Source organism: Chelonoidis abingdonii, chromosome 3 (assembly GCF_003597395.2).
Source record: "Chelonoidis abingdonii isolate Lonesome George chromosome 3, CheloAbing_2.0, whole genome shotgun sequence".
Lineage (NCBI taxonomy): Eukaryota > Metazoa > Chordata > Testudines > Testudinidae > Chelonoidis > Chelonoidis abingdonii.
Window position 1 is genome coordinate 151,978,411 of NC_133771.1, and position 24,484 is coordinate 152,002,894.

The following is a 24,484-nucleotide window of genomic DNA, read 5'->3' on the forward strand; positions in this document are numbered from 1 at the left end:
AATGATGCACCAGCACCAGGGCTTCTTGTTACTAAAGAGCTGAAAAAAAAGCTGGAGCTGAGAATCACTGAGTGCTGTGTTAACTAGTGGGGGAGCCTGAAGACTTCATTAAGCAGGTGGCAGAGTGGAGCCGTTTACAGCATGTTGGAGCAGCCCGGAGTGGAGCGGTTTGCAGGGACGGCTGGAGTGACTCACGGCTTGGCTGGAGGAGCGGCACAGCTGGTGTAGTGGAGCTGGTCGTGGTGAAAGCTGCAGCAGAACTCCACGGAGAGGCAGAGCAGTTGGCCCTGGCCCATGTAAGGTGCCCCATAATACCCTGTGTGGACTCCCCCGCCCCGCCTAGTTCCACCCAGACTGGGTGGGGGTATAACTCTGCAGATAAACTCTTGAATTCTGGGGTGGCATTGACCAGAGACTTCTGGGTTGTTGGACTTGGGGTGATTGGACTTAAGACCCTAAGGGGGAAAGGACATTGCCAAACGTACTTGGAGGTGGGTTTTTGTTTATGGTTTGTGTATAATCCTATTTGTGGTGTTTCTCCAATGGGATGCCGCATTGTTTCCTTCCTTTATTAAAAGGATTTTGCTACACTCAGACTCCGTGCTTGCGAGAGGGGAAGTATTGCCTCCTAGAGGCACCCAGGAGGCTGGCTCCATGTTGTCAGATGTTTCGTTTTTCCTTCCTTGGAGGTGGTGGGGTGGATTCCAGTTTGCCCTCCGGTGGTCATCTGGTTGATCCCACTTGACACCTTCTTCGGTGGACACTGAATTCTTCAGGATGATAACTCCCTAACCATTTCATTCATTATTTAAACTAGGCACTCATTCACATACATTCTCTATCTTAATCCCATCTATTTTTGGGGTGTTACCACTTTGTGTAATTGCTACTTTGTAATCTCCGCGGTAAGCCAAAACAGTAGCTGTTATAGTACATAGATAGAGACCCCACCCTCTGTAAGTTTTCATCTCACTTTATTTTTAAGTGATAAAAGATAGGGAGTCCCACATAAATTGGTAAAAGCAAAGAAGTAACCAAATTTTTAGAATAGACAAATGACGAAGTAGGAAATCGGACTATTCATATTATACATGCCAACGGGGATATGTTAAGGATTGCCACTGCAGAGAAACAAACAACAATTTATCACTGATATGATATATTCTCTGGATGGGCCCCAACCACCTCTGGCATCTTATCAGCAATGCAGTCCCACATAAATTGGTAACACTCCGAAAGTTAAAGAGACAGGAAATAGATGGAATTAAGATAGAAAATGTATGAATGAGTGCCTAGTTTAAATAATGAATGAATGGTTAGGGAGTTACCAGCCTGAAGAATTCAGTGTCCGCCGAAGAAGGTGTCAAGTGAGATCAACCAGATGACCCCCGGAGGGCAAACTGGAATCCACCCCACCCCTCCAAGGAAGGAAAAACAAACAACTGACAACATGGAGCCAGCCACCTGCTGATTGATTTAACAACAGCAGAATGAAGCAACTCTCATGGACTGACATAGGGATAAATTCCTATAAAACTGGACTCTGAAGAATAAGTCTTTGAGTCTCTGGTTCTGCTACCACCCTCCAGGAGCATCAGGTGCGCACCTGACCCGGACTCGGCTCCACTCCTGTGGGAGCACGATACCTGGCCATATATTGACTGTTCACATAGCAACGTTTGAGCTGGTAACTATATACAATCTATACAGAACTGTGTATGTGAACTGATTGTGCGAATGAGTGTGGATGTGGTGTATATATAATAATATATATATATAATATTACACACACATACATAAAGTGTATAAGATAAGTAAGTAGTAATAGGAATAAGTACCCAAACAATGTTGTTTACTGTTCTCTTTTGTTTTATTATGGTATTTACAATAAATGTGACAAATGTCTTGTCCCCTTTAATAAGATCCTGCTGGTTTTTATTGGTCTAATATAATTGATATAACATTAGGAAGTTTTTCCTAATGTCCAACTTAAACCTCCCTTGCTGCAATTTAAACCCTTTGCCTCTTGTCCTATCTTCAGACCCTCCTCCTTTTATGTACTTGAAAACTTATGTCTCCTCTGTCTTCTCTTCTCCAGTGTAAACAAACCCAATTTTTTCAATCTTCCCTCATAAGTCATGTTTTCTAGACCTTAAATCATTTTTGTTGCTCTCCTCTGGACTTTCTCCAGTTTGTCCACATCTTTCCTGAAATGTGGTACCCAGTCTGGACACAGTACTTTAGTTGAGTCCCAATTAGCGCAGCGTAGAGTGGAATAATTACTTCTCGTGTCTTGCTTACAACATTTCTGCTAATGATGTTTGCTTTTTTTGCAACAGTGCTACACTGTTGACTCATTTATTTTGTGATCCACTATGAGCCCCAGGTCCCTTTCTGCAGTATTCTTTCCCGAGCAGTCATTTCCCATTTTGTATGTGTGCAACTGATTGTTCCCTCCTAAGTGGAGTACTTTGCATTTGTCATTGAATTTCATCCTATTTACTTCAGACTATTTCTCCAGTTTGTCCAGATCATTTTGAACTTTAATCCTATCCTGCAATGCACTTGCAACCCCTCCCAGCTTGGTATCATCTGCAAACTTTATAAGTGTACTCTCTATGCCATTATCTTAATCATTGGTGATTTAAGATATTGAACAGAACCAGACCCAGAACTGATCCCTGCAGGCCCTGACTCGATATGCCCTTTCAGCTTGACTGTGAACCACTGATAACTGGTTGGAAAACCATTCCCAGAGAGTAGTTATGACTCACCTTACAGTAGCTACATCTATGGAGTGGGAGTGTGTGTGTGTGTGTGTGTGTGTATATATATACATATATGAGTTTACATTGATTCATGCTCTATCGAAGGGTTTAAATCAAGGCACTGTCTTTCTAAAAGATCCACCATAGTTCAAGCAGTGATTATGGGCTTGATGCAGAAATGGCTGGATGAGGTTCTACATGCTATACAGGATGTCAGATTAATGCTCCCTTCTGGCCTTTATCTCTGTCTATATCCTGCTTTTACAGAGGGTGGAGTTTAGGATCCAATACCAATGTTTTCTTTAACTACAGCACAAAATGAGGACCTAAATCCATACTTAGGCACCTTTAACAAAGTGGCTTGATTTTCAGAAGTACTGAGCACTTACAAACATTAGTGACTTCAATGGGAACTGTGAACGTTCAGCACCTCCCAAAACTATCATTTTGGTGCCTAAAATATGGATTTAGGAAGTTTAATTTAGGAAATCAAGTTTGAGAACTAGATGCAATGTTTACTGCAGTTTTTCTAAAACACAGCAGGAGGCAGTTTAGGATTAATTTTCTGTTTCATGCTTAATACAGGTGGCAAACATTTTTCTAGTCTTCTCTTGGCTATGAGGCTACTTTCATGCAGTGAGCACCTAATACAAACTACTTACCTTCTAGTTTTTTTAAATTTAAATATAAGCACAGTTATTTCCTGGCAAATCCTCTCAAAATGATGGGATTAAAATGTAATGTTTCATTTTTCTATTTCCTTTTTCAGATTTTATATAAATTCTCTGAAGGAAGAAATTTCATACTAACACAGTGTATGTAAACTATGATTACAAATATAGCTTAAGATCTACCAGTTATGTCCTCCCAAACATTTCATACAACCTATGCCACTTAGTTGATTTACAACTAAAATTAAATGAAGAAATTTTGTTTTGGGGGAGAGGGTCAGAGGTAGACAAAATATATTCAGTAACTTTTTTTTATTTTAAGAGTTTTATACAATTATCTTGCTACTATCTCTGCATTATAGTTCAGGATGCCAAAATCTTGAAGTGAGCTATAGATAAAACTGATTGATTGATATGTATTTCAATAGTGCATAGAAGCTCTAAATCATGGACCCAGACTCCATTGTGCTAGATGCTGTACAAATAGTGAGCAAAAAATATTCTTTTCCCCACAGACAGATGCCCCAAAATCCCTTAGAAATGTTTTATTTTATTACAGCAACAGTGTATTTGTAAATAAAAATATTTGCTGTAATCTTTTATTCCATTGACTTTTCAGCAGACAAAACACACAACAATCCTTACACTAGCTGCTGCTGGCTAGGCCAGTAGCAAATTATAGCACCCTGCTCCTCTCATGTTGGCTGAGCTGTGACAGCTGTGCATTGTCAAGTTGGGCAAAGCTCCATCTATTCCTCTCTCCTCCCCACACCCCATCCACCTGCTTGGTTGGGGGGAGGGGAGATGGATTAGTGAGTATGCAGTGCCCACTTCAGTCTACTCAGATGAACCTAAAGTAGCCCATGCAGGGAAATAAGAGGGAGTAAAAAAAAAAAAAAATCCTCCTCATGAATTGTGCAGGCACATAGGGCCAGATTGTGTTGTGGCCTAAGAAACAACCAAAATATATAGGGATAAGACCAAACAGTTCCTACTATATTATGCTCCATTATATTTCATTGAGCTAAATTTTAAGATTTAGAAAACAAACACTCAAAAGTTAGGATTGTATCCACCCCATTAACTTTGTGACAACAAAGCTCCCCTCCGACTTTGCCAGGTGGGACAGAGCTGTAGCTCATTTTGCAGCTTTGTGCACCCTCACTGTTCAAACCCTCCCAAGAGAGTGTTAATCCACCTCCTGCCGATATAGTGCTGTCTACAGTGGTGCTTAGGTCAGTGTAACTAAGTTGTTCAAGGGTGCAGATTATTCACACCCGAAGCAATGTAGTTACACCAAAGTAATTCTGTATAGGACACCAGGGCTAGCTGTTTAACACATAGAATGTATGTAGGGAAATCTCTTTTGAAACTTTACTGATGTTTGTGCCTTTGCAAGAAAATGGAGCTCAGAGCAACATTCGGTATCTGAAGTTTGATGGGAAACATTTGGAATTGCTTTTTTTATTAGTGGTCTATATTTCCTTGATCCACTGAGATTGCAAAAGACAATGATTATTGATTCTAAGTAACTAAGAATTGTGTGAATCCTAATATTTTAGTTACCTCATCTTTTGGGGACAAGGCTTATTTACGAGATGTTTTTACAGCACCTAACACAACAGGGTCCCAGCCTGACTAACTGGTAAGCGTTACCACAACCTAAGTGTTTAGTTTTGGTATACAGTATTTCTTCATTAGATGCTGAAAAGTGAGTCAACTTAAAGTCCTCTTTACTTGTCCTATGTGCTGAAGTTGGCAAATTTAGTAGGTTTTGTTTACTTATAGAAGGCCAAGTGGTACCATTCCAACATTTGTCGGTCATGCCAGGCAAAGCAGTAGCATTTGCTAGTGGTGTCTGCTCTGTCTGGGTCAGATTCTGGTCTCATTCACACCAGTGTGGCTCAGAAACAACTCCATTAAAGTTGCACTGATGTAAGTGAAAGGAGGATCAGGCCCTCTGCTTGTGAAGTACCTTCATCGCTTGTGGTTGACTAATATTCCTCTGTTATCAGGTCTTATTTTAGCAAAACTCTAGCCATCTCTAACAGATCAAAGTCAGTGTCAAAACAAAACCAGAGGGTCATGCCCTTTGTAACAAATCAAAGTCAGTGAGAATTCCCTTTGAGCAAAAGAAGCAGCTGTTACCTCTAAGAAACATAGATCATGCTCACCTGGAATTCCCCATGACAAGACTCATAACTTCTGGCAGGCAGCAACTACTCAATCAGACTGCAACGATCTGTAGCACAGAAAAACAAATATGCTCTTGAGTCTTCTCTTAGCACTAAGTTCCTTAACTTGGTATACTGCTTCTAACAGTGTTTGATACATTGTTGGGGGAATAAGATGGAGAATACACAAGTCATATACACAAGTCAGATTCTTTAAATGTTGGGGTAAATAAACTTGTATCTTTTTGGTTTAAAAAAAAATACTCACAATGACTTAAGGAGATAACATGCTCCTTCATGAGAACTGTACAATTTCCAGCAAGGTTTTTTTTGTTTAATTTTATTTTATTATTTGGATATAGTTTAAGGGTTGTTGAGATGAAGTGCAACAGTACAAATCAGGAATGGAAAACTCTAGTCATCCAAGGCAAGGAGGAAGCTTCCCAGGAAAAATCTATCAACTTCTGCAGGATCCAAGATTTCATTAAGAATAAAGTTTCTAGCCTTCTGGGGGCAAAGAAAAGTCCTGAATCTTCCAAACTCATACTGATGCTATGCTGTTTTCTCTAGGCCATGTCTCTATTCAAAGTCACCCCACTAACTTTAAATGAGTTCAAAAACTGATGATTTAGTTAAACAGTGCCCATGTGGACCCTGCTCGCATGCACTAAAATTCTCTAGTACACTTTGATCTACTCCCAATTTCGATCAAAATGCACTAGGGAAGTTTTAATGCATGGCAGCAGGGTCAGCACAGACACTTTGTAGGTGACAGACTTATGCAGGGTACATTTCCCCCTCCAGTTAGCTGCAAACAAAGTGTTTGTGTAGCCAAGCCCTAAGACAGGAGAGTGCAGGTTTTGAAGGAGGAGATGAGCAGACAACCATTCCTCTGAACAGTCCTCTTAGCAACTTAACAAAATAGCTAAGAGGACTGTTCAGAGGAATGACGACAATACATGGGTTGGCTTAGGGTTGGAACATATAGGCATGGGCTCTCACTGACTAATTTCATTGGCCCATTGGATTTTTAGTAGGGCTAATACATTACTGCAGGAATTTTACAGATCTGGTAGTAACACATTTAGTGTGACATTTTAGGATTGAACAGAAATATGTTCTCTGATCAATGGGTTAGGTAAACAGTCGTTCTAATGCTACAATAAAATAACTCTGACAATTGTCACTCAGAAGCTGACAATAGGAATTCCTATTTTACATATTGGAAATAGCAATTATTTATATTTGTTAAGCATCAACAATATGTTCAATCCTGTATAAGACATGGTCCCTGCCCTGAGGAGCATAAATTCTAAATAGATAAAACTCTACAATTCAGACTGTTCTATGATTTATAAAAACAAACAAACAAAAACCGGATCTTTGGCATGGCCATCTCATACCTAATCAATAACTGAATAACTGGTTTTCATGGTTTGTAATGTTCTTAATCATATAAATATTGTGTCTTACTGATCCTTTCTGAGAATTCTGCTATTAAGGCTCTGTACCTAATACCTTTTATCAGTGATTTCCACATATTACAGCTGTTGTGTATATAAAACAATTTGAAAACATCAATTTGTTGCTTTCTAATATTATCCCTTCTTGTATTCTGAGAAAGTCTAAATAGAGAGTAAACTGACTTCTACATGATCCAGTATTTTATATTCCCTCCTTTATGTCACCTCTTATTTGTCTCCTTTCTAAACTAAGCTTCAATATCTCTTTGTATGGAAGTCTTTTAATGCTCCTAATTATTTTCATTCTCCTTTTCTGGACTTTTATATTTCTGGTATATTCTTGGAGATCAGATGCTCATTATTTACCTCGCTTATTCTCAGTCCAATTTCTCGAGTTTTTCTTTAAAAAGAAAAGAGCAAAACAGACTGAGGTTTATCACATGTAAATAGGGAAAACTCAAAGACTATTAGATTCTCGGTTGATGTGTCTTTATAGTGCAGCTAGCAGTTTTTTTAAGAATGGTTTTTGAAATTGTTGCTATTTGGCCTGATTTTCCTTTACACTAATACCCCTTTTACTGCTGTGGCAATTTAAAGGGGCCTTGAAATGGGTGTAAAATGTACCTTAAGGCCCCTTTACGCTGCTAGGATTGTGTAAAGGGACCCTAATATAAATGAGAAACAGGCCCTTTATGTGTACAGTGCATGTATAAAATTGCCCAATACAGCAATGCATCATAATACCAGTAGATTTAGTATCAACTGATTTCTCGTCTTAGTAGATTGATTTGGTGAAGTGCCACATGTCCTGTGCGAAATTACTTAATGTCTTGTTCGAGAAAATGGAAATAAACTTCATGACCATGAAGCACAAGGTTACTTTACCAGCCTGAGCACAGTACTGTATATAATACAAAGCTGTCTAGCAAATTTTCATCCTCAAAGAGCCATGAAGCATCCCATTGCATTAGCTCTCATTTTCTAGCCTAGCTACTTGGTGTGTGTGTGTGTGTGTGTGTGTGTGTACATAATAATTACAAAAAAATAAGTGCCTAGATTTTATTCCAATGTATCAGTGTTGTGCTCTTTTATGCTATTCAGACTTGAGTGATTTCAAACAACACAAGAAAAGCTAATATGACCTATTTAAGATTCAGATGGAGCCTTTGCATCATGGTCTGTGAAAGGGGTGAGATGTAGTTGTGCCAACCAGCCCCAGGTGAAGTAATTGGTGATGTTGCTTTTTTCAGGCACAAATTATTTCCACCCCACCCCAGTTCAGCTCTGCTGGCTGGCTCGCTCAGTGGGGGACCAGGCCAAGGCCCCTTCCACTCCTTACCTGTTGCTCTCCCCTCTCTGCACACTTGCTTGCAGGGTGTTGATGGCTATGCAGAGAGTACTTTCCCCCTGTGCCTGGAGTTTAGGGTGGGAGGCCACACAGTTAATTGTACGTGTTTGGCAGGTGGGGAGGGTTCCTCCCTTATATTCCCCTACATGATTAAGACCAAGGATTTCCCTAGACCCCTGCCCCGAATATCCCTAACACCTCCCTCCCCCCAGTTACATGCAGTTTTGCCAGTTTAGTCATTGGTTGGAAATTTGAATTGAAATTGAAACATTAATACACACTTTAAAAGCATATGCAGTATATGAGAAAATACTTGTACCTGAGAACGCATAATGGGTTTGAAAAGTCTGAACAAGAACTAGCTTCCTCATACAGCTGTTATTTATGTCAATGTCAGCACATTTGTTTCAGCTATTTTGGCCTACCTAATCATTTCAAATTATTATTTATAAGCAAGGTGTGAATGAGCTCTCCCCTGACAGCTAGTGATGAGCCAGTGGTGGGTGGAAAGGCTTCAGGACCAGACTGTATTTACACGAACTCACCTACTCTGCCTAGGTATCCAGCAGACAGAGCTGTACTGCCCAAGTGATCAATTTTGGTTGGTGTTGGTTACAAGTCACTTAACTATTAAATATGGGGGTCATGAAATGTTGTTATCCTTATTGTACAAGTAAAGTGGAGCAGAACTATGCTTAGCCTGGCTGCAGGATGGGAGGTCATCCTCAGTGCTTAATTTGTGCTAGGACTTGCTAAGGCTGAGCTCCAGCATCCCTAGGCTCGGTGGTTCACAGCCCTGGGACCTCTGGGCTTGCAGCATTAATTATGAATGTAACAAACTTGCTTGAGCCCCGGCACCTCTTTCATTACAAATTAAGCGCTGGTCACTCGCACCTGAACTGCACTCCCTAAGCAGGAGGTTTGGACTCCATATTCTAGTTCAGAGAGAGAGGGTGGGGCACAGGTGTTTTGTTTGGTGGTGTGGGCTCTGCCTAAGGGTCACAGGCACTAGGTGACCTGCCTCTCTTTACTGTTTAGAGATGGAGGTGAGTAGGCTCCACAGAGAGAGTCTTTTGGTTTGTGAAGTGCCCACTAGATCTGAAATTGCTGATGATCAGGTTTAAGTGCTTAGACCTGCTGCAGGACGGTGTTTCTGTGAAAGGACGGCCCAGCCTGCACTAGCAGCGAGGTTCCCCCACTGAGAGTTGAGCTGAAATCCCTGAGAGCTGGGTGGAACCTCAGGAGACTGACTCGCAGAGGTCACAGTGGCAGGTGGCAGCAGAAGGTGACAGTGCAGGGCCATTGGGGACAGAGCAGTGGAGTGAATGGTGGCACGACAAACAGCAGCAGCCAGAGCACTGGATTACGTTTAAGTGACTTCACTACACAATGCTAGATTCGTGACTGGGAAACTTATATTTATATGTGTTTCCAAGTAGGCCAAGATTTTTAAAATGCATTATTTGCCAAGGTCATTATCTCACATCATCACTATCTCAAGAGGTCATTATCTTGCAGAGTTTCTGTACTAAACTTTTTTGGTATTATAATTATTTTTATGTAAGAACGGTCATATTGGGTCAGACCAATGGTCCACCTATCCCAGTATCCTGTCTTCCAGTGACTATTCCAGGTGTGTCAGAGGGAATCAACAGAACAGTGAATCATCGAATGATCCATCCCCTGTCGTACACTCCCAGCTTCTGGCGAACAGCGACTAAGGACACTCAAAGCATGGTTTTTCATCCTTGCCCATCCTGGCTAGTAGCCATTGATGGACCTATCCGCCATGAACTTATCTAGTTCTTTTTTGAACCCTGTTATAATTTTGGCCTTCACAACATCCCTGGCAAAAAGTTCCACAGGTGACTGTGCATTGTGTGGAAAAATACTTTCTTTTGTTTGTTTTAAACTTGCTGCTTATTAATTTCATTGGGTGATCCCTGATTCTTGTGTTAAGTGAAGGGGTAAATAACACTTCCTTATTCATTTTCTCCACACCAATCAAGATTTTATAAGCCTCTATCATATCTCCCCTTAGTCATCTCTTTTCCAAGCTGAAAAGTCCCCGTTTTTTTTAATCTCTCCTCCTATGGAATCTGTTCCACACCCCTAATTATTTTTGTTGCCCTTCTCTGTACCTTTTCCAATGCTAATATCTTTTTTGAGATGGGGTGACCAGACTTGTACGCAGTATTCAAGATGTGGGCATATCATGGATTTATATATTAAAAGTGCAGGAGCTTGGTTTGCCAGACTGATCAGCTAAGCCAGTACTGGCAACCTATATGAAAAGGCTGCAAAACACGATGCCTCTGGACTAAGTCAACACGCAGAAAGCCTTGTAAGCCAGTCACTGTCAAAGCCAGTTTTAGAAGAACCTAATGAGACTGTTAAAAATGCTGGAGATACAACTCAGTTTATGTGAAGCAACATGGCTGTGGCATCATACTTTCTATTTCAGCAAGAACTACCACACACTGCAAACTGGAGGCCAATGTTAAGTGCATTGTCACTTGTTAATCCTGCGGTTGTTTGAAACCAGTGTCCAAGACTGGCAAATGCTTGCTATCTTTCTGGGGAAAAAAAAACAAAAAACTCAGATGACTCTCTAGAAGCATGCAGGGCAACAGTGAAAGACTCAGCAGTTCAAAATGTGAAGAACTCTCTCACCATATTCAAAATATGTGCACACATGGCTGATGAATGCACCAATGCAAATAGGCATCATGTATTAAGTCACTGCATATGTTATCTTGATATTCGTGGTAGGTCAGTAGATGCATTCTAGGTGTTCAGGTTATAGAAGACATCAGATGCATCTGTGACATCTTAGGAGAGTTAGATGCTTGACAACTGGATCCCAAACAGATGGCTGCTTGTACATATGACGGAGCTACAAACTTTTCTGGAAGACATAGTGGCATACAAGCTTTGCTCAGAGAAAAGTGTAACCCTAATCTCTTCTATACACACTGCAGAGGCCGTCTACTCCAACTAGCACTAGTATAAGCTGCAGAATCTTCAAAAGAAATTAAAAAGCCATACATGTAATGCTTTTTTAATTTTTTTTTTTTTTAGCAAGAGTCCAAAAGGACTTAGCATCTTGGAAACAAATAGAAGATACACTGGGATTGAAGTTCAGATTAGTCCAACCTGGAAAAATCTGCTGGCTTTCTCATGAGTGATTCTTGGCTGTTGTCTTACAATTAATACAAATGTTATTACTGGCTTTGGAAAGTATCCACCAAGATAGGACAGATCTAAGGAGTGAGTAACTTCTGTTACTAAGTTCAGAGAAGACTATCGCCATTCTGTCTCTTGTAAGTCTACTGTTGAAACCACTTGGATCATTAAACAACGTCATCCAGGCATCTGCTACAACAGTAGTAGATCTCTGTCCAGCAACAGAAGCTACCCTTGGATCCATCAGAGAAATCCATTGAAAATGTACTGGAAGAAGCAGATACTTCAGTGCAGAAGCTGACTAATGAAGGCATTTATATTGACTCCTTAAGTGAAGAGGACAAGAAGTGTTTGTTAAGCCAGCTGAGAAAGTACACAGACTTGATTCTTACAAATCTACAGTAGCGATTTCTGGATTCTACTCAACCTCCACGTAGCTTTTACAGGTGCCTGTCTTATAAAACACCTATAGTTGAGTGGAGTAAGGCACTACAAGCAATAGGGCTGCCATGTGATCAGGATAGAATGGAGAATTTTGAACACAGAGTGGAATATGAGATGACGAACAAATGAAGATTTAACTTCTTTATCATCACTAGTGGTTCGACCCAATCTTTGTACTATGTTTCCTGGGATGAAAGGAGTAGGAATTCATCTCTTGCTACTCCCAGTCAGTCACAACAGCTACAGTTGAGCATAATTTTCTCTCATTGAATAGAATTTTGTGTTCTGAAAGAAGTCGCCTTCTGCCTGATCATGAACATATCATGAAGGCCTGGAAGTAACGGACACACAAGAAGGCACCAAAGACTGCATAATTACAACAAGAAACCAAGACGGACGCAGATGTAGTGCTTCATAGAAGGCTTGAGTAGCCAGCTTTAATTTTTGTGATGATTTTAAAACATGAGTTAAATCTAATAAAATGGTCGTGAAACATTTTTCAGTTTTTACTATGGTGAGATACAGCCCACCTTTGCTGTCATGGTCTCAACCCTCGTCAGCCCTGACCCCCCTGAATAGTCCAACATCCCCCCTAATTTCAATTCCTGGGGAAAACACTAAGTAAGACTGTGCCATGGTCCAGCCCTACTTGTGATTTCCTACAAGGATGTTGTTGCTAAAGAAGCATTATAAAGAGAGATATGGTTTTGCTATTGCCAAGGCTTATTTTCATTTAACTGCAATACCTCATTACTGCTCAACATCCATTTAAGTTTAATGAAAAGTACAGGGTATTTTACAGAAACCCTTATGGCTTCTATTTACTTTCTTGTGAATTTAGTCTGGCTACGTAAGAATTTGATCTAGATCCAAATCAGGCATCAAAGGCATATTATACTCACTGAAACAGCCTGTCAAGCAGAAGAGCAGCTGAAACAGAGCTAAAACTAAAACCTGAACAGAACTTGAAAAATAAATTGTATGGTGTATGCTGCATATGAACTGATACAATAATTCAATACACACACACACACACACACACACACACACACACAACTTCCTTTGTGTAATGTAGCTGAATTCTCACAGTATTCTTCTCAGTTGTCAAGTACTACTTCTCCTAGTAGGATTAGGAGTGGGTGAAACTCAAAATTTAAAAAGTACTTAAACTTTTTCTCAATTGTATACTCCTTTTACTTTATTATGCTCTGTAGGCAACTTTCAAACATAATACCATGCTCACAAATGTCCAAGCATTGAATGTTGATGAACTTCCCACCTCATTTATGATCCCAGAGATATGATTATGCAGTAACATCATTGTTAAAGCTAATTTCTGTGTAAAATATATGCCTGTTATTTTCGATTCACCTTTCCCTTCCCTATGAGCCTTCAGGGGCAGTGAAAATCATGGGTTTGTGCATCTCAGCCCATCCTCACCCATGTTCAAACACTGTTTTCGTGTTTCCCAAGCATGCAGCAGTAATGAACTGGCCTAACTTCCCAAGGACAAAATCCAGGCTGCTAGAATGCAAGACATTCTGCCTGTGCTGTTTCAAATGACTGAGGCAAAGACAACTATATTGCATTGCAATAAAGAATAAAACATTACTGTGTAAGTGCAAGTAACTAACTTGCAAAATATCCTACAGAAAATACAGCAAGATTTTACAGCAAGGTGGTATTAGTATAGAAGACAAGATATCTTTGAAAGGATGCTTTGGATTTAGCAAAGGTTACTTAGCAAATTCAAGAGATGAGACTACACTGTACTTAGTTTGTAATAACACAAGCCTTCATACAAAGTTTGGGGAGTGTTATGGGGGGGGTAATAAGCAGACAAAATACTCAGTATATTTTAATCTCATATGAATTTAGAAACAGGAATAAAGAATAATATGATAAAAATGGTTAGGAAACAATTATTCCTAAGAAAAAAAGTGATGATCTGGCAGGATTTACTGAGGGAAACAAAGGAGATGTAACTAGATCAGGATCTTAGGAAAGTATTTAATGACTCGCAAAATCTTACTAAAAATTAAGCTGAATTGGTCTGGATATTAACAATCATGTAGATCAACAGTGGCTGAAGGCAATTGTAAAAGGCATTGCACTGAGTTCAGGGAGATATTGGGTGCGATTCCAGAGAGTTAGGTCCTGTATTATTTAATAATGATCGCAAGCGGGAGTACATAGCACAATCAAATTAACCGCTAAATAGAATGGGAAAGAAAGATTTAAAAAGCCATTTAGGTATTTCTTGGCAAAACACCAGTGAGGGGTGAAGGGAACAGATGCATAATAGTCTATAATTATTTGAAGGGTGTAAAGAGCCAGAAATGGGGGGGAGGAGGGGAGAGACAAGGCCTGCAGTCAAGGAGGAGATAAAGGAAAAAGGCCAGTACAGAATCAGAGAGAAGGAAAAAGGAAAAGAAAAGATCAGACCCAAAGTCCAAAGGGAGCAAAAGAAAGACCCATTCTAAAGTCAAAGTCAAAAAGAAAAAAGGAGAGTCCAGGCCTACAGGTAAGATGATTAAAGAGTGAAAAGTTAAGCCCAAACTCAAACAGAAAAGGAGGAGAAAATGGAGATGCAGAGAAGAAGCACAGTACACTGACAGAAAGCCAGATGGATCTGCAGCAGGCTAATCCTTTCATCGGCTCAGAGGTTCTGGGAGTGTGCCTCATCTACGGCTAAAGTACAAGAGTCCCTCAAATGGCCTCCCCCAAATATTAGTAAGCACTTCTAAAACTAAAAAGAGGGGAGATGATAGAGAAGGCTCTCAAAAGGTTTACACTGTCACTACACCAGGAAGTAGTGTTGATGATCTATGTCACTTCCAGATTACCAGTAATAAATCACTTACTAGGGTTGGAACCAACACATGCTTCTCCGCTTTTTCCTGCGCCACAGCATGACATGTGTTGGAAATTATTTTTTCTTGCAAAAATCTTGGGATGGGATCTGCTGCTGTGGACAGCAACTTCTATGCCATTTGTGTAAATCGTTAGAAATTGTCTTTTCTTTTTTAAAAATATTCTTAGCCCCAAACCCTTTTCTCAATTGCAGGTGTCATTTCTTATCCAAGAATTAAAAACAAACAAACTAATTAATAAGTATTTCCTCTCTTTTAATGTGGCTTTCATGGTTCTTATAGCACACCCCTCCCCAAGTTTTCTAAGTGCTAACCTGTATTACAATCCTTCCACTTGTATTAATTACTTGAAATGCTTAGGGGGCCTAAATGAGATCGAGTCCCCATTGTGCTAGGTGCTGCACATACAAACAGGAAGTGACAGTCTCCACCCAAATATTTTACAGTCTAAAAGGACAAGACAGGCAAAGGCAAGAGAAAGGAAGTATTATCCCAGATTTACTGTTGGGGAATTGAAGTACAGAGAGATTAAGGGCTTGTCTATGCAGTGCATGGCATATGTGGATGTGAATTGCAGCGTGCACTGAAGTGTTGCCCCATGTAGAACCTTCTACTGCAAACTAAAAAGTAGCTAGTTTGCATTAACATAGTCATATTTTAGACAGAACTACATTAATACTAACTAGCTACCTTTTAGTTTGCAGTAGGAGGGTCTACATGGCACAGTTACAGTGCAACACTTTAGTGCATGCAGCAATTTACACTCCCCTAGTCCGCACTGCAGGGCCACGTAGACAAGTCCTAAATGATGTGCCCAGCATGACACAGGAAACCGGATCAGAGCCAGGAACTGAACCAAAATTTCTTGAGTTCTAGGCCAATGGCTTAACCACAAGACCATCATTCTTCCTTTTACTTTCTTGACTATCACTATGAACAAAAAACAAAAAATCCCCACTAACCAGTAGAATAAACTATTTACTTTTCAACAACAGAGATATTGCAGCAGCGACATGGAAAAGCCATTACAAATACCTTAGGTTTCAAAAGTACTTACCGTATGTTACAGGAAAGTGCTGTTATGACATACATTATGTCAGGAAACAAACTAATCCACAAGTCAGTGAATATTGCAGAGCTAAGATACAGGAAGCTAAACCTTCAAAGGGGGAACTACGTGCGTGCAAGGGAGTACAGGGCAGCACAGGAGTAACTGTAATAAAGCCAGCAGAGTTTCCATTCTGAGATCCTGTATTTTGCATGACACACACCCATTACATTGACAAAAGAAGCCTTTTGATTTTTAAGTGTAAGTCTCAAAAAGAAGGGGGTCAGAGAAGAAATTATGTGCAGTGAATAGCCAGGATGGATAGAAACAGCTGTTTTAGAAAAATATCTCAGTTTGCTGGTGGTGGTGCTGTTACACTTAGGAAAACTATATCTTGAGAATAATGTGAGTCCTGCCAACCCCAAGTAATCAAAAATCACGAGTCAGACCCAAAACAACAGGATTAGATTTAAAAAGATAAAATAAATCACATTGTTTTTCAATGACTGCTGTGGGGAAGCTGCCCAGCCCTCTGTGTGTGAGAGATCATTTTAGGTGCAAAATTGAATTTTGCATTTACAGAAAAAGGCACACATAAAATGTACACCTTCACAGGCTGCTCAGGGAGAGAGTCCACTGACCCTGTCCTAACTGCTGCAGTGCGGGTACTGCTGTTCTCTCTCCCTTCATCTCCTTCCCTCATCACTACTATCTCCCCCTCCCTGGCCCTTTCCATCTCCCTCCCCCTACTTTCTACATGTCTTTGTACCTGTCCCACGAGTAACGCTGCCGGCATGGCAGTGATTCAAGAGCAGGGGTGAAAGTAACTTAAAGGACTTACTGGTATGCCTCAATTGGAAGAGGCAGGGCCTTTCAAGATTTAAAGGCCATACGACTCCAGCTGTGGCTGGGAGCCCCAGGGCCTTTAAATCACCCCAGAGCTCCCAGCTGCAGAGGCGGCTGAGAGCCCAGGGGCAAATTAAAGGGCCCGGGGCTCTGGCCGCTGCGGAGCTCCGGGTTCTTTAAATCACTGCAGAAGCCCTGCTACCACTAGCCTGGTGCTCTGGCAGTGGGCTTCGGAGGCGCTTTAAAGGGCCTGGGGCTCCCCACAGTGGCAGGAGTACCAGGTCTTTTAAATCCCCACCTGAGCCTGGCTGCCAGACCTCTGGTGCTGATTTAAATGGCCCAGGGCACCCCACAGCGGCTGGGGCCCTGGGCCCTTTAAGTCACCGCTGGGGAAGCTGGTCTGGTCCGGCATGGCATACCGGCTCTTGCCGGTATGCCGTACTGGACCATACCAGCTTACTTTCACCTCTGCTCAAGAGATGAAATACCAATCTCAAGGAAGACTGTTAAGAACCAGGGCACACACCTCAAATTGGTTGTGAATTCTATACTTAGATTTCACCAACCAATCATCAAATGTAAACTCCTCAGGCACTATAGCAGCCTAAACATGAAGTCACAGACAGTCCCCTTGGGTACACCACTCTATTTTACTACCTGGGTGAGCATACTTGTATGACAGATGGTCCCTTACACTAAGAAGTACAGAAATATTCAATTTACTTCCAGTCCCAAAGGACCAGTCACTTACCCCAGGTCAATTGCACCTTAGCTCTCACACCAAAGACAACATTTGCAGCCAATCCTATAATAAACTATACAGGAGATTTATTAATAGGAAAAGGAAAAAGAATGATTTACAAGGTTAAAGCAAGTAAATGATAGACACAAATGAGATACAATCTTAAGTTTCAAAAGATAATAGAGGCTTCTATAATAAGCAAGATCTGTATGTCCCTTAGGGCTAACCCAGGCTAAGCAGCTGGAGATCTCTTGCTTATGCCTAGAAACTTTGCCCCCCCAGAGTCAAAGTAGCATTGTGATCCTGGTCCTTCTTGTTAGGAGTTTTTATCCCCCTCCTCCCTGTGCTCTGAGCTGCAAACTCAGCTGATGGGAGGAATCCACTTGCATGACTCATCTTCATGGGTGAGGCTCGGGGGAGGACAGAACTAACATCTTTTGTCCTCTTTAATCCCCAAATAGTCCCTCTGGAGTTGATGGACCTTTCCTATTGGGGACAACATAACACCCTCTGTTGGAGATCCGCCCTTCATAATAAAATCTCTCCCCGCAGCCGGAGATTTACAGAGTCACAGAGGCTCACAATACAACCACTCAAATATTACCCTACAATATGAGATACAGAGATTAAATGAAATTAATGCATGCAGCAACTCACAAATATTTAATAAAGTCTTAACACATTCTTATCATTCTAATTTCCATTTTAACAATACTAACACACAGGTGAGCCAGACTGACTCCAGCTTTGTATTGGTCAGTGTTCATTTGAGACATGGGGACTTTGGCAAGAGCTGGCACCTGGTCTGTCAGCATCACACCACCCAGTCTCCTCTCCCACTCATTTTCTTCCTCCATGTTTCTTCATAGTCTCCTATGCCACATCTGCCTCCCATATTTTCCCTCCCTTTCTTCATCGTCTCTTACCCCCTCACATTCTCCTTTGCCCCTGTTCCTCTGCATCTCTTCAGTCTGCTGCCTGTATTCCACCTGCCCTTTTCCCTCTCAGTCTTCTCCTGCCCCCATGTTCCCCAGTCAAGTTAATGCCGAGGATGACAATCATAGAAAAGCAAACTTCAGGTACTGAAGGACCTCATATAATCCTCAGATGTAACAGTAATATCCTCTCCTGACTTCAAGTAGAATTGCCTGCTGCACAACTGAAAGTGTATCATCCAAAAATAATCTCATCAGGCAACCACACCCTCTTCTAGTCCCTAGAAATTCAGGTGGACTCATAATTACAAAGTCACAGCCAGCGAGAAGAATTTCCTGCTTTTTGACACAGAACATAACTGCATTTTGAAATCTGCTACTCCAGAAAAGAGAGACTTTGGTTCAGAGATCACTTCAGGAAAGCAATACTGCTTTTGAGCACTCAGCACCAAGTCTTTTGTGATTCATTTACCATCAGTGAAACAGATCAGTCATATCAAGGTACTGGCTGCAATCCAAAATACATGCCTTTCATTTCTGCCAGCTTTCATCATGCAACACATGGAACAAGTTGCACCAAAATGCATTTAGAGAAGTCCACGATGGCATTCAAATTTTTGGATCTTGTTTCATCTTATACAGTGCTAGTAGCAGTGAATCCATCCAAAACCATTATGAGGACAAAGATCCTAACTTTGCCCTTCATGTTTTCAGCTTGCAAACCTAAGGCCAGATCCTCAGTCCTTGGCCCTAACCAAGTGCCTTTTGTGCCTCTTCAGCAACATGTTGGGGATGAGAAGTAATAGGGCCAGAGTTCATAGTCCCGCTCTAGGGATCTGGCTATTTATATCCTGCAAAGGAGCAATTCTATTGTATAAAGACTAAACACAGTAAGTTAAACGTTATTTAAATCAGGCAACTTAAATTCCAGTTTATTACCATCACCTCAAGTGTAGATTAAACACATTCCTTGTGTTCTCGCACAAATATTACTTTCCATCACAAGATAACACTGCCAAAGCCTTTTCAGATGAGACAGGTAACACCCTTTTCCTTTTAATCTTCACTTTTAGTCCCCAAGCCAACCTAAGAGCGAGGAACTCTGCTCTGGGCCGTATTCCAGCTCCAGCAATACCAAAGCTTTCAGAAGCACCTCTCTTTCCTCCCCCAAATCCTCCCTTTAATCCTCATCAAGCAGCTAATTGTAACGTACACCACATTTTCTCATCCCAAAACACCTGTTACATAAAGTCTTTCGACAAACTTAACATAATTATAAATCAAGAAGAAACACCCTATTCTTGTTCAACAAACTCAACTGTGCCAGAGTGAAACAACAGTGCCAGATAACTCCAATCAAGCACTTACAGCATCAAAACACTTTGCCTTTTCCCAGAAACACACATCTTACTGTAGGAATGCTGCAACATTTTTCTAGTGTGAGTTTTAACTAAGAGCTGGGATTCTGATATTCTTACTCACTGCTGGATATAATGAATGTTTTTGAGGCACTCTCACACTGGCCTTGACAGAGCTGATAATATTTTTGCACCAATGTGCTGAAAAGGAGACTTTTCGCCAGCCACAAGTGAGGCAAGTACAACACCAAAGGTAGAATCCAGTTCCAAGAAAGGTGTAACGAGGATTATGTGCAGAAATATTTATCATATGGGCAGGACTTTCCTTGCTCTTTGTCTAGTTCATCTTGTTCACATTGTCTGGTTAAGGTTTGGCACCTTGGTTTCTTAACCTGTTTTCCTTCACTCATCCTTTCCATTTCCTGTTCCTTTAAACTCATTTACTTTTTTTTTTTTTTTTTTTTTTTTAACAGCTCAGGGCTGACATGTGCCTTTAAAACTAAAAGTGACACATTCTGGATGAGGCATTCACCGGTAGATGTGAAGACACAGTTACTGAAAATAGCTTCACAGCACCTTGTAAATTAAGTACTATTCTTCCCATTTTACAGACGAGCTAAATGAGACAAGTATCAGAGGGGTAGCCGTGTTAGTCTGGATCTGTAAAAAGCAATGAGTCCTGTGGCACCTTAAAGACTAACAGATGTACTGGAGCATGAGTTTTCGTGGGTGAATACCCACTTTGTCATGCGTCTGACAAAGTGGGTATTCACCCACGAAAGCTTATGCTCCAGTACATCTGTTAGTCCCTAAGGTGCCACAGAACTCATTGCTGCTAAATGAGACACTAATCTGTTTTGGGCTAATTCTTGTTCCCTTTGTAGTCTGCAGGAATTTTACCATTACCTGTAATCGATCCCATGGACCTGATCCAGTGATCACAGAAGTCAATGAGATTTCCTCCATTAACTTCAATGAGCATAGGATCAGCCCCTAAAGGTAGGCCTACATTGCAATAAAAGACTCATGCTACAGCCACAGCAACCCAGGTCAGCTGACTTAAGCTCACAGGGCTTAGGCTGCAGGTTTATAAAATGGCAGTGTAGATGTTTGGGCTAGAGCCTGGGCTCTCAGACTCCTTTAGGGGAAAGGGTCTCACAGCCTGGGCTCCATCCTGAATCCAAACATCTATACTGCCATTTTTAGCTCTGCAGCCCAAAACTTGTGAGCCGAAGTCAGCTGGGCTGGGCTCTGAGACTCAGTGCTGCGGGGGGGGCGGGGGGGGTGTTTAAATAGCAATGTATACATACTCTAAGTGCGTTTCCTGCGGTCACATAGGAAGCTGTAGAAAAGCTGGGAAGAGAACCTATGCCCCAGTCCCAGTTGTAAGAGTAAAGGGGGAGAGGGTCAATTTTATAAATTGGCTAAGGTGCCAGTAAAATGTTAAAGCTGAAATCTAACTAGATTTGCCGATTTGATGAGTGCTGTAACCAATATTAGAAGGGAGTTTCATAGGAGAACTCTTTTTATTGTGTTCACAGTTAGCTTACTCATTTTAATAGTAGGGTCTTTTCAAGTCAACTTTTAACTTGAGCACTATTTCTCAAATCAAGATATAGTTAATCTTAGCCAATTAACAAGGGATTAATTCATCAAGAACTATATCAAAAGAATAGACACAACTAGCATACTAGTCACGTACAGAACACCAATACTTCCTTACAAGAAATTGTCAGACTAAAATGGAGTCTTAAGAATTACACCAAGGAACAGTGCAAATCACCAAGATTTCTTACTACATTTACTATGACATCAATCACTAGTTCTTTAGCTCCTAACACATTTGTCACACTTCTAGGCACACACTTGTCTCCAAGGTATTCTTAAGAGTGTAGTCCCAGCTATTTGAATGGATTGCTCCAGAATGGACATGTTTAGATTATCAAAAGCAGCTACTTTTAAATCTCTTAGGCCAGTTTGCTTAGACTTATAACATATAGCTTTAGTTAAAATCTAAAATATGGTTCCTTGATGTCTCAGTAGACTATTGACTTAAGATAACCTTCAGTTATTTATGTTAAAGAACAGAAGTGAAAATATATTTTTCAATGAAATTGCACCACTTTTTCTTATGCTGCTAACCCCTGGGATGTGGGGATAGTCCTTTCCACAGGGCTGGTACAGACCTACATCCCACTGGAGAGTCCGCTGCTTCTTCACGGATTCTGTCAACTCTGGGGTCCCACATGGTGATGTCAGTTTTATATACCCTGATTCCAGGACTTATTGGAGGGGCCTGCCGTTATGATAATTGGTCCTACACATTTACCTGAATTGTGAGGTCAACTGTAAAGAGAGACTGAATGTTTATAAATGTCACAATAACCTATAACAACAAACATTGATACGAAGAGAGACAAAAATGGAAACAGAGGCTGAATTAGTCCAAACAAAAAGGTTTACAGATACGATTCCAAGACTGTGTTAAGATCATGCCTGGTAAACAAAAACAGCATGAAACCGAAAATCAATGTGCCAAGATTGGTATGTTGGAAATTAGGTCTAATTTATGGACAAAATAATGAGGTTTGGGACTATTCCACCCATTACTCACTTAGAAAAAGAGACTTTGGGGAAAACAGCTGTCTACTGGAACAAGCTTCTCCATCATGGCTGCCACTCCACCATCATGTGGGACCCCAGACCTTCATCATCCTATTCCTAAGAGATGTCCTGACCAGACCGAGGCACTCAGATGACATCACCACCTCCACAGACTCTGGCTAAATCCTAACCACCACCTGGTATGTGAGATTTGTTCTCCCCTCACTTTCCTCCTCACTGTGTCCTTTTCCGTCCCTCCCTTCTTTTCTTTCCCCATCTTGCTCTCCTTTTTCTTCCTGTCTAATAAGAAACCTGGTTTAGCTGGTCAAGACTACATATTTTGCAATACTGGTGTAAGCAGAAAAAAAGCAATGCCCTAAATAGCCCAATGCTGGTACAAGTTTGCCAGGACTTGGAGTAGTGCAGGGATCGGCAACCTTTGGCATGCGGCTCTCCAGGGTAAGCCCCTGGGCAGGCCAGGCCGGTTTCTTTACCTGCCACATCTGCAGGTACAGCCAATGACGGCTCCCACTGGCCACGGTTCACCGCTCCAGGCCAAGGGATGTTAGCTCATTAACTGCCTGCCTAATTAAACCATCTCCCCACTAAATCCACTCCAGGGAGAGAATAGCTTATGTGATCAGACTACTGGGTTGTTAAACTGAAAACTTAATCTAATAGATTACATTTCAAATGCTTTAACTGTTTGTCTGTCTTTTTGTATCTTTAAAAGGGTTTTTAATGTGTGTTTGCCATGGTAATAAGCAGGCTGAGATCTCTGAATAGCAAACCTTGTTTAACTATTTAATGTTGGACAGTGACTGGGTTATGTGAAGGTGTTTGGCCCATTTCATATTTAGATGAAATAAAACACCACCCACCTCTGATTTCCACTGGCCATTTGCCAACTGAGTGCTCAGCTTTCAGTTTCTCTGCTGCTTCCACTGGTATCCAGCAGATGGCGCTGGTGTAGAACAGGTTTCTTCAATCCTTTTCTAATCGGAGGCTTTTTATGTTTGATTCGCGTGGCAGGGATCCCTCCTCTGCCCTTTGTACCACCACAAAGGAGCAGGGCACTTTCCAGGTTATAAGTACCAGTGTGTTATTTATTAGGTCCCCACCCCCAGTACTGCCTTGTACAACATACAAGTGGACATTAACCAGGGGCGGCTCTAGGAAGTTTGCCGCCCCAAGCAGGGCAGGCAGGCTGCCTTCTGCCGCGTGCCTGCAGAAGGTCCTCCAAAGCTGCAGGACCAGCGGACCCTCCCGCAGGCAAGCCGCCAAGGGGAGCCTGCCTGCCGCCCTTGTGGTGCCCGCGGAGCCCCCCTGCGGCTTGCCGCCCCAAGCACGCGCTTGGCGTGCTGGGGCCTGGAGCCACCTCTGACATTAACTTTCCCCTTAGCCCAGAAAGGGAAAGATCTCATCTGCCTGCAAACCTGTATCCCCTGGCTCCTACCAGCCTCTTACCTTGTCTTTTTTTTCTTGCCTCCCTGTTCCCAGCTGATGGGTTGATTGTTCTCATTAGCCTTCTGCCTAATTAAGTCATTAAGCACCCATCTCCTAATTAAATCCACTCAGGTGGGGGGGGGGGGCAACAGCTAGCACCCTGAGTGACCAGAGCTGGATAGGTTTAGGCTCCTGGCACTCTGTGACAATTTATTTCCAGGATTTTTTTTCAGTATTAGCGTCATTAATTGGGTTTCTTACCCTTTTAAGCAATTTATTTTAATAATTCCAAGTTATATGCAGGTCAGGTGATTTTATCTTTCAGCCTTCCTTTTTATACTATACAATGCCTATCACTTCCAGAGTGCAACAGTCATTTACTAAGGAAAGAAAAACCAAAATCAATCACAGTATTCTAAATTTGGTCGATATACTCCTTACATTCTTTGACTGTATATAAGCATTTCACATTATTTAGGGCTTACAATAGAACAAAGACATTAGCAACCCAGAGAGTTTATCTGATTCATAGAGCAGAGAAATCAGCAGCTTCTATTTCAGAGTGAAAGACATTGATT